The following is a 12045-nucleotide window of genomic DNA, read 5'->3' on the forward strand; positions in this document are numbered from 1 at the left end:
TTCCAACATGTCAAATTTCTGCCCTGCTAGTGCTGCCCTGGTCAACTGTAAGTGCTGTTATTGTGAAGTGGAAACATCTAGAAGCATCAATGGCTCAGTTGCAAAGTGGTAGGCCACACAAGCTCACAGAACGGGACCACTTAGTGCTTAAGTGTGTAGCACATACAAATAGTCTGCCCTTGGTTGCAAGACTCACTACTGAGTTCCAAACGGCCACTGGAAGCAACGTCAAACGAGAACTGTTCGTCAGGAGCTTCATGAAATGGGTTTCCGTACCCGAGCAGCCGCACACAAGCCTAAGATCACCATATGCAATGCCAAGCGTCAGCTGGAGTGGTGTAAAGCTCCCTGCCATTGAACTCTGGAGCAGTGGAAACTCTTTCTCTAGAGTGATTAATCACACTTCACCATCTGGGTTTGGCGGATGCCAAGAGAACGCTACCTGCCCCAATGCATAGTGCCAACTGTCAAGTTTGGTGGAGGTGGAATAACGGTCTGGAGCTGTTTTCTTGGTTCAGCCTAGGACCCTTAGTTCCAGTGAAGGGAAATCCACATAATTTTTATCATGTAGTGTATATAATCCACATATTCAACAAACATAAAAGCAGTTGGTATCAGTTGCCCTGTGACCTAACATAGGTTAACAACAAAACATGTTGGTAGCAGATAGAATTTACTAAATGCTAATTGCATAGGCTAACAAAAGAGCAGTAAAACATTAAAAGTAAGGTTCCAACAGATCATCTGATAAATATGTAGACTATGAAAGAAATTAAATACAAAGTGAACAAAATGTATATATTTGTATAATATAAGCAAATAAGAACTCACTTTTGGTCAAAGACCAAGAAATGTCTTCAGGTGAATTGTTTGGTGTGTGCATGGTGTGTGTTGCCCATCTTGGTTACCTTATGCCCGCCCGCCTGACCTGCCAGCTGATTTGGCAGCATTCTTGCATAGGCCCCTGGCAACTTTGATAGTTGAATTGATTTTATATTGGATAATTAACAACATTGAGTCCCAGATCTGTTTCTGCTGTCTGTAACGGTTTTCTAGTGGTGATGAAGGAGAGTCGGACCAAACTGCAGCGTGTCGATTGCGATCCATGTTTAATATAACAAAGAAAACACGAACTTACAAAAAAACAATAAACGAAACCGAAACAGCCTATCTGGTGCAAACTAACAACGAGTACACATAGGACACTAAGGACAATCACCCACGACAAACTCAAAGAATATGGCTGCCTAAATATGGTTCCCAATCAGAGACAACGATAAGCACCTGCCTCTGATTGAGAACCACTCCAGACAGCCATAGACCTTGCTAGACAACCCACTAAGCTACAATCCCAATACCACCACCAAAACCCCAAGACAAACACACCACAATTACAAAAACCCCATGCCACACCCTGGCCTGACCAAATACATAAAGAAAAACACAAAATACTTTGACCAGGGCGTGACAGAACCCCCCCCCTAAGGTGCGGACTCCCGAACGCACCTCAAAACAATAGGGAGGGTCCGGGTGGGCGTCTGTCCATGGTGGCGGCTCCGGCGCGGGACGTGGACCCCACTCCTTTAATGTCTTAGTCCCCTCTCCCTTCGTCCCTGGATAGTCCACCCTCGCCGCCGACCATGGCCTAGTAGTCCTCACCCAGAACCCCACTGGACTGAGGAACAGATCGGGACTGAAGGACAGCTCGGGACCGAGGCAGCTCGGGACTGAGGGGAAGCTCGGGAGTGAGAGAAAGCTCAGGAGTGAGAGAAAGCTCAGGAGTGAGAGGAAGCTCAGGAGTGAGAGGAAGCTCAGGAGTGAGAGGAAGCTCAGGAGTGAGAGGAAGCTCAGGAGTGAGAGGAAGCTCAGGAGTGAGAGGAAGCTCAGGAGTGAGAGGAAGCTCAGGAGTGAGAGGAAGCTCAGGCAGGTAGATAGATCTACCAGCTCCTGGCTGGCTGGTGGTTTCAGCAGATCCTGGCTGACTGGCAGATCCTGGCTGACTGGCAGATCTGGAAGAGTCTGGTTGACTGGCAGATCTGGAAGAGTCTGGTTGACTGGCAGATCTGGAAGAGTCTGGTTGACTGGCAGATCTGGAAGAGTCTGGTTGACTGGCAGATCTGGAAGAGTCTGGTTGACTGGCAGATCTGGAAGAGTCTGGCTGACTGGCAGATCTGGAAGAGTCTGGCAGACTGGCGACTGGCAGACCTGGGCAGACTGGCGGCGCCGGGCAGACTGGCGGCGCCGGGCAGACTGGCGACGCTGGGCAGACTGGCGACGCTGGGCAGACTGGCGGTGCTGGGCAGACTGACGACGCTGGGCAGACTGACGACGCTGGGCAGACTGGCGGTGCTGGGCAGACTGGCGATGCTGGGCAGACTGGCGATGCTGAGCAGACTGGCGATGCTGGGCAGACTGGCGATGCTGGGCAGACTGATGGCGCTGGGCAGACTGGCGATGCTGGGCAGACTGGGGGCACTGGCGGCGCTGGGCAGACTGGCGGCACTAGCTGCTCCATATAGGCTGACAGCTCTGGCGGCTTCTTACAGACTGACCGCTCTGGCGGCTCCGTGCTGACTGGCAGCTCCTTGCAGACTGGCAGCTCCTTGCAGACTGGCAGCTCCTTACAGACTGACAGCTCCGTGCAGACTGCCAGCTCCGTGCAGACTGACAGCTCCGTGCAGACTGGCTGCTCCATGCAGACTGGCTGCTCCATGCAGACTGACAGCTCTGGCTGCTTCATGCAGACTGACAGCTCTGGCTGCTCCATGTAGACTGGCTGCTTCATGCAGACTGGCAGCTCGGGCTGCTTCATGTAGACTGACAGCTCTGGCTGCTCCATGCGGACTGACAGCTCTGGCTGCTCCATGTAGACTGACTGCTTCATGCAGACTGGCAGCTCGGGCTGCTTCATGTAGACTGACAGCTCTGGCTCCTCCATGCAGACTGACAGCTCTGACTGCTCCATGCAGACTGACAGCTCTGGCTGCTTCATGCAGACTGGCAGCTCTGGCTGCTCTATGTAGACTGGCTGCTTCATGCAGACTGGCAGCTCGGGCTGCTTCATGTAGACTGACAGCTCTGGCTGCTCCATGCGGACTGACAGCTCTGGCTGCTCCATGCAGACTGACAGCTCTGGCTGCTCCATGCGGACTGACAGCTCTGGCTGCTCCATGCGGACTGACAGCTCTGGCTGCTCCATGTAGACTGGCTGCTTCCTGCAGACTGGCAGCTCGGGCTGCTTCATGTAGACTGACAGCTCTGGCTGCTCCATGTAGACTGGCTGCTTCATGCAGACTGGCAGCTCGGGCTGCTTCATGTAGACTGACAGCTCTGGCTGCTCCATGCAGACTGACAGCTCTGACTGCTCCATGCAGACTGACAGCTCTGACTGCTCCATGCAGACTGACAGCTCTGACTGCTCCATGCAGACTGACAGCTCTGGCTGCTTCATGCAGACTGGCAGCTCTGGCTGCGCTGAACAGGCGGGAGACTCCTGCAGCGCTGTGTCGGAGGAAGGCTCTGGCTGCGCTAAACAGGCGGAAGACTCCGGCAGCGCTGGAGATGAGGAAAGCTCTAACAGCGCTAGATAGGCGTGAGACTCCGGCAGCGCAGGAGAGGAGAAAGGCTCTGGCTGCGCTAAACAGGCGGGAGGCTCCGGCAGCGCTGTAGAGGAGGAAGGCTCTGGCTGCGCTGAACAGGCGGGAGGCTCCGGCAGCGCTGTAGAGGAGAAAGGCTCTGGCTGCGCTGAACAGGCGGGAGGCTCCGGCAGCGCTGTAGAGGAGGAAGGCTCTGGCTGCGTTAAACAGGCGGGAGACTCCAGCAGCGCAGGAGAGGAGAAAAGCGCTGGCTGCGCTGAACAGGCGAGGCACACTGAAGGCCTGGTGCGTGGTGCTGGAACTGGTGGTACTGGATCGAGGACACGCACAGGAAGCCTGGTGCGGGGAGCTGCTACCGGAGGGCTGGGGTGTGGAGGTGGTACTGGATAGACCGGACCGTGCAGGCGCACTGGAGCTCTTGAGCACCGAGCCTGCCCAACCTTACCTGGCTCGATGCCCACTCTAGCCCGGCCGATACGAGGAGCTGGAATATACCGAACCGGGCTGTGCACCCGCACTGGAGACACCGTGCGCTCCACAGCATAACACGGTGCCTGCCCGGTCTCTCCAGCCCCCGGTAAGCACAGGGAGTTTGCGCAGGTCTCCTACCTGGCATAGCCATACTCCCTGTAAGCCCCCCAAGAAATTTTTGGGGCTGACTCTCGGGCTTCCATCCGCTCTGCCGTGCTAGCTCCTCATAATGCCGCCTCTCTGCTTTTGCTGCCTCCAGCTCGGCTTTGGGGCGACAATAATCTCCAGGCTCATTCCAGGGTCCTTTACCGTCCAATTCCTCCTCCCATGTCCATAACTCCAGGTGGTGCAACCTCTCCCACTGTAGCTGCTGCTGCTCCTGCTGCTGCTGCCTCTGTTGCCTCTTCTCCTGTTGCTCCTTTGGGCGGCTACACTCCCCTGGTTTAGCCCAGGGTCCTCTCCCGTCGAAGATCTCCTCCCATGACCAGAAATCCTTGGTGAGCATCTCCTTTTTCGGCTGCTCCTGCCTGTTGACACGCCGCTTGGTCCGTTGGTGGTGGGTGATTCTGTAACGGTTTTCTAGTGGTGATGAAGGAGAGTCGGACCAAACTGCAGCGTGTCGATTGCGATCCATGTTTAATATAACAAAGAAAACACGAACTTACAAAAAACAATAAACGAAACCGAAACAGCCTATCTGGTGCAAACTAACAACGAGTACACATAGGACACTAAGGACAATCACCCACGACAAACTCAAAGAATATGGCTGCCTAAATATGGTTCCCAATCAGAGACAACGATAAGCACCTGCCTCTGATTGAGAACCACTCCAGACAGCCATAGACCTTGCTAGACAACCCACTAAGCTACAATCCCAATACCACCACCAAAACCCCAAGACAAACACACCACAATTACAAAAACCCCATGCCACACCCTGGCCTGACCAAATAAATAAAGAAAACACAAAATACTAAGACCAGGGCGTGACAGAACCCCCCTAAGGTGCGGACTCCCGAACGCACCTCAAAACAATAGGGAGGGTCCGGGTGGGCGTCTGTCCATGGTGGCGGCTCCGGCGCGGGGACGTGGACCCCACTCCTTTAATGTCTTAGTCCCCTCTCCCTTCGTCCCTGGATAGTCCACCCTCGCCGCCGACCATGGCCTAGTAGTCCTCACCCAGAACCCCACTGGACTGAGGAACAGATCGGGACTGAAGGACAGCTCGGGACCGAGGCAGCTCGGGACTGAGGGGAAGCTCGGGAGTGAGAGAAAGCTCAGGAGTGAGAGAAAGCTCAGGAGTGAGAGGAAGCTCAGGAGTGAGAGGAAGCTCAGGAGTGAGAGGAAGCTCAGGAGTGAGAGGAAGCTCAGGAGTGAGAGGAAGCTCAGGAGTGAGAGGAAGCTCAGGAGTGAGAGGAAGCTCAGGCAGGTAGATAGATCTACCAGCTCCTGGCTGGCTGGTGGTTTCAGCAGATCCTGGCTGACTGGCAGATCCTGGCTGACTGGCAGATCTGGAAGAGTCTGGTTGACTGGCAGATCTGGAAGAGTCTGGTTGACTGGCAGATCTGGAAGAGTCTGGTTGACTGGCAGATCTGGAAGAGTCTGGTTGACTGGCAGATCTGGAAGAGTCTGGTTGACTGGCAGATCTGGAAGAGTCTGGCTGACTGGCAGATCTGGAAGAGTCTGGCAGACTGGCGATGCTGGGCAGACCGGCGGCGCGCAGACTGGCGGGCAGACTGGCGGCGCCGGGCAGACTGGCGACGCTGGGCAGACTGGCGACGCTGGGCAGACTGGCGGTGCTGGGCAGACTGACGACGCTGGGCAGACTGACGACGCTGGGCAGACTGGCGGTGCTGGGCAGACTGGCGATGCTGGGCAGACTGGCGATGCTGAGCAGACTGGCGATGCTGGGCAGACTGGCGATGCTGGGCAGACTGATGGCGCTGGGCAGACTGGCGATGCTGGGCAGACTGGGGGCACTGGCGGCGCTGGGCAGACTGGCGGCACTAGCTGCTCCATATAGGCTGACAGCTCTGGCGGCTTCTTACAGACTGACCGCTCTGGCGGCTCCGTGCTGACTGGCAGCTCCTTGCAGACTGGCAGCTCCTTGCAGACTGGCAGCTCCTTACAGACTGACAGCTCCGTGCAGACTGCCAGCTCCGTGCAGACTGACAGCTCCGTGCAGACTGGCTGCTCCATGCAGACTGGCTGCTCCATGCAGACTGACAGCTCTGGCTGCTTCATGCAGACTGACAGCTCTGGCTGCTCCATGTAGACTGGCTGCTTCATGCAGACTGGCAGCTCGGGCTGCTTCATGTAGACTGACAGCTCTGGCTGCTCCATGCGGACTGACAGCTCTGGCTGCTCCATGTAGACTGACTGCTTCATGCAGACTGGCAGCTCGGGCTGCTTCATGTAGACTGACAGCTCTGGCTCCTCCATGCAGACTGACAGCTCTGACTGCTCCATGCAGACTGACAGCTCTGGCTGCTTCATGCAGACTGGCAGCTCTGGCTGCTCTATGTAGACTGGCTGCTTCATGCAGACTGGCAGCTCGGGCTGCTTCATGTAGACTGACAGCTCTGGCTGCTCCATGCGGACTGACAGCTCTGGCTGCTCCATGCAGACTGACAGCTCTGGCTGCTCCATGCGGACTGACAGCTCTGGCTGCTCCATGCGGACTGACAGCTCTGGCTGCTCCATGTAGACTGGCTGCTTCCTGCAGACTGGCAGCTCGGGCTGCTTCATGTAGACTGACAGCTCTGGCTGCTCCATGTAGACTGGCTGCTTCATGCAGACTGGCAGCTCGGGCTGCTTCATGTAGACTGACAGCTCTGGCTGCTCCATGCAGACTGACAGCTCTGACTGCTCCATGCAGACTGACAGCTCTGACTGCTCCATGCAGACTGACAGCTCTGACTGCTCCATGCAGACTGACAGCTCTGGCTGCTTCATGCAGACTGGCAGCTCTGGCTGCGCTGAACAGGCGGGAGACTCCTGCAGCGCTGTGTCGGAGGAAGGCTCTGGCTGCGCTAAACAGGCGGAAGACTCCGGCAGCGCTGGAGATGAGGAAAGCTCTAACAGCGCTAGATAGGCGTGAGACTCCGGCAGCGCAGGAGAGGAGAAAGGCTCTGGCTGCGCTAAACAGGCGGGAGGCTCCGGCAGCGCTGTAGAGGAGGAAGGCTCTGGCTGCGCTGAACAGGCGGGAGGCTCCGGCAGCGCTGTAGAGGAGAAAGGCTCTGGCTGCGCTGAACAGGCGGGAGGCTCCGGCAGCGCTGTAGAGGAGGAAGGCTCTGGCTGCGTTAAACAGGCGGGAGACTCCAGCAGCGCAGGAGAGGAGAAAAGCGCTGGCTGCGCTGAACAGGCGAGGCACACTGAAGGCCTGGTGCGTGGTGCTGGAACTGGTGGTACTGGATCGAGGACACGCACAGGAAGCCTGGTGCGGGGAGCTGCTACCGGAGGGCTGGGGTGTGGAGGTGGTACTGGATAGACCGGACCGTGCAGGCGCACTGGAGCTCTTGAGCACCGAGCCTGCCCAACCTTACCTGGCTCGATGCCCACTCTAGCCCGGCCGATACGAGGAGCTGGAATATACCGAACCGGGCTGTGCACCCGCACTGGAGACACCGTGCGCTCCACAGCATAACACGGTGCCTGCCCGGTCTCTCCAGCCCCCGGTAAGCACAGGGAGTTTGCGCAGGTCTCCTACCTGGCATAGCCATACTCCCTGTAAGCCCCCAAGAAATTTTTGGGGCTGACTCTCGGGCTTCCATCCGCTCTGCCGTGCTAGCTCCTCATAATGCCGCCTCTCTGCTTTTGCTGCCTCCAGCTCGGCTTTGGGGCGACAATAATCTCCAGGCTCATTCCAGGGTCCTTTACCGTCCAATTCCTCCTCCCATGTCCATAACTCCAGGTGGTGCAACCTCTCCCACTGTAGCTGCTGCTGCTCCTGCTGCTGCTGCCTCTGTTGCCTCTTCTCCTGTTGCTCCTTTGGGCGGCTACACTCCCCTGGTTTAGCCCAGGGTCCTCTCCCGTCGAAGATCTCCTCCCATGACCAGAAATCCTTGGTGAGCATCTCCTTTTTCGGCTGCTCCTGCCTGTTGACACGCCGCTTGGTCCGTTGGTGGTGGGTGATTCTGTAACGGTTTTCTAGTGGTGATGAAGGAGAGTCGGACCAAACTGCAGCGTGTCGATTGCGATCCATGTTTAATATAACAAAGAAAACACGAACTTACAAAAAAACAATAAACGAAACCGAAACAGCCTATCTGGTGCAAACTAACAACGAGTACACATAGGACACTAAGGACAATCACCCACGACAAACTCAAAGAATATGGCTGCCTAAATATGGTTCCCAATCAGAGACAACGATAAGCACCTGCCTCTGATTGAGAACCACTCCAGACAGCCATAGACCTTGCTAGACAACCCACTAAGCTACAATCCCAATACCACCACCAAAACCCCAAGACAAACACACCACAATTACAAAAACCCCATCCCACACCCTGGCCTGACCAAATACATAAAGAAAAACACAAAATACTTTGACCAGGGCGTGACACTGTCTTAACAGTTTCTATTCTCATTGTTACCATTTTAGAAAACCGTAATCTTATGATGGTGTGTTCTCTATCTCCTTTGGTGTATTCATAGTACTGAATCTTAATAACAAGGACACCTTGAGAATCCAACTTTGAATCACATTTAGAAACACACAGTGTGCAGAATTCAATAACCGAACAGCTCCAGGTAATGGGAAATATAATCACTTTATTCGGGGTTCCTGTGCCTTCAAAGACTTAACAATCTAGCCCAGGGGTTTCAAACACCCGGGGTCCAATCCGGACCGTGGAGTTTCTTGACTGTTTCTAGCTCGCTAATAATCACCCAAATGAAAGCTAGACAGTCAGGGAGCATCGGAAATTCCTAAACTATGGATAGAGGAATTTTTGGGCAGATTTTGACAGCGAGGAAATATAAGCAATTTTCAGTGAGGACATTCAAACCTTGTTGAAGACTGAATACAGCCCCTGGGGCATGAGTTTGACACCTCTACTCTAACCAGTGAGTAAATCTGCTGCTCATATTTAGGGGAAATTCTCCAATTACAGTAGTCATGGAGGAATGCGAAAGACAGAAATAAAAATATGACCTAGTAACACCTTTATTCGTTTGACACGTAATAATAAAGCAACCGAGACAAGGAATTACAAACACATTAGCTCATTCTCCAAAGCCCTGAGAAATATTAGCACAGTTGGAGAACATTAATTTATGAATAAATAATGGTGGAACAGTTTATGAGGAGGGCATCTGGCTTCATATTTGTATTAGCTGCTGCACTCCTGCAGCAATGTGTCATGATAAAAAGGATTCATGGAGGCAATATGGCACAGCAGTTATTCTAAAATATGGTTTTCCATTCCTCTGGAACAACAATGGAGAAGGAGGGTAGAGGTACGAGCCTTGAGACCATGATCAGAGAACTTAGAACTGACATCATTCATTCGGCAATGGTTGATCACATCAATGGCTGCTTACGTTCTCTTCGTTTTTCATTAGCCTCAGTCTATATTTGCAGTGCAGTGACAGCGGTTGTCAGGGTACATACTGTATAGTGCTATCCTTTCATACTGTAGATAAGGATTGTTCTCTTGCTCTACCCTTGCCTTGCATACTAACCTTTCAGTGAAACACAAGTATTTTGGTCTGTGCTAAATGTTGATTTGTTTTACAATGCAATACTAATGCATCAAGACAGTGCATTTGTTGTGAATCTCAAAGACAGACTTGCCTGCAAATGCACAAAGAAAAAACATCCTCATACAGGTAGTATAATGGGCAAAAAAAAGCCTCAAACAATGTGACAGAGTAGGAAAGTTGCCAAGCCAACAGCATCATTGTTTGTGCTGTTAGATTGTTGGCAGAACATAAACTCTGTTGTCATAAACAAATCTCACACAGAGGCGCTGACCTCGCCTCATCTGATTGGCAGGTCCAGGTAATTCTTATCACCCTGAGTGAGAGCATCTCACACAGCTGTCAAAGTCGTTGAAACCTGAGGTCTGAGCAATTGAAAACCTATTGAGTATCCCATCTGTGGACATCTGCATCCTCTGACCTGTGTTATTGAGGGTTATCATACCTGTTTGATTGCTCAGCAGCACACGCAGCATGCTCACTACCAACACAGTAGGAAGAGAAACATGGAACGTTAATCACACGTTGTGTGTACCCAGCAGCAGAACCAATACAATATATTTACGGTGTATGACTGTAGTTGGTGTTGTTGTTGGTGGTGGTAGGGAACACCAGAAATAACCTCTGAAACGCTATCTACCGCACCACTTGGTTGCTCCACTAAACTGGGGAGGCCTGGTAGGTATCTAGACAGATCTCCCTGATTGATCACCATACAGCAGACATGTGTGCAGGAGAGTAGGTGGGGTGAGCCTTAGCAATACACTGACAAAATACAAACCTGGTCTCAGAACATTTTGTGTTATTCTGTAGGTAAATCCGAGACCCTCCATTTAGTATATGTTACGATTTAGCAAAATTTACAATACGTTACAAATTTGCAAAACGTACAATACATTACGAATTTGCAAAACGTACAATACATTACGAATTTGCAAAACGTACAATACATTACGAATTTGAAAAATGTATGATATGTTACGAATTCAAATTTGTTGTTGCTAACGTTAGCTAGGTGGCTAATGCTAACATTAGCTAGGCTAGGGGTTAGAATTAAGGTTAGTTGTTAGGTTACAGAGTTAACTTTAATACAGGAAAATCTATCCTGATTGTCTCGTCACTTTTACCCCTAGCTACATGTACATATTACCTAAACTATCTCGTTCCCCTGCACATTGACTAGGTACCGGTACTCCTTGTTATTTATTGAGTTACTATTTTCTATATTTGAATATATAAGATATGTACTGGCTGAAATGCAATCTTACTCTTTGAGAAATATAAATTTAAGTGACATTTGGGATTATTGCAAATTACTCCAAAGATCATTCTATAATTGTGGGGAACCGATTGTGTGAACAGATTATTTTTCTATCTCAAAGAAAACAAACCTCTTGAAAGTAGAACACCATGGCATTGCTATTTGGCCTGTTCATGTGCCAGCAAATCTATATTAAAATCAGTCCATGGTTTGGATGGTAAAGATAGCAATCAGTAACAAACAGTCTGTCTATGTCTCTGCGCTGGGTTAATCTTTGTGTATCTGTTTCTTCAGATAACACCAGATAGACTTGTGAAGGAAATTGTACCAAGGCATTATCAAAATGATAATGTTACATGTTGTTTTTTGCTAGTGTGGTAGCTCTTTTTCAGGTGGTATACAGCTTCTGAGACTAGACATAGATGTAACATGGTAAATGAGAATCTCACGAGACACTCAAATTGGCATGATATGTTACGTTTGGTATGGTTACATAAAACAGAATGTTACTTATGACAAAAACAAAAGGAGGGTGGTTGGGTGGGCGTATAACGCGAACATCTAGCAACCCAAAGGTTGCATATTCAAACTGCATTATGGACAGCTTTAGCTAATTTGCAACTACTTACTACTTTTTAGATACTTTCCAACTACTTAGCATGTTAGCTAACCCTTCTCCTAAACAAAACCATAACCCTTTAACCTAACTCCTGACCTTAACCCTAAATGTAATCCCTAACTAGCTAATGTTAGCCACCTAGCTAAAGTTGCATTAGTCACCTAGCTAAAGGTAGCCACAACAAATTGTAATTCGTAACATATAAGAATTGTAATTTGTAACATATAAGAATTGCAATTTGTAACATATCATAATAATTGTAATTCACAACATATCATATTAATTGTAATTCGTTACGTATCATACAAAATGGATGATGGACATCCACAAATTAATTCATACCATAAGTAAAATTTCATCTTAATTTGAGAATCCTGGATTTTCGTTTA

Source organism: Oncorhynchus tshawytscha, linkage group LG09, assembly GCF_018296145.1.
Source record: "Oncorhynchus tshawytscha isolate Ot180627B linkage group LG09, Otsh_v2.0, whole genome shotgun sequence".
Lineage (NCBI taxonomy): Eukaryota > Metazoa > Chordata > Actinopteri > Salmoniformes > Salmonidae > Oncorhynchus > Oncorhynchus tshawytscha.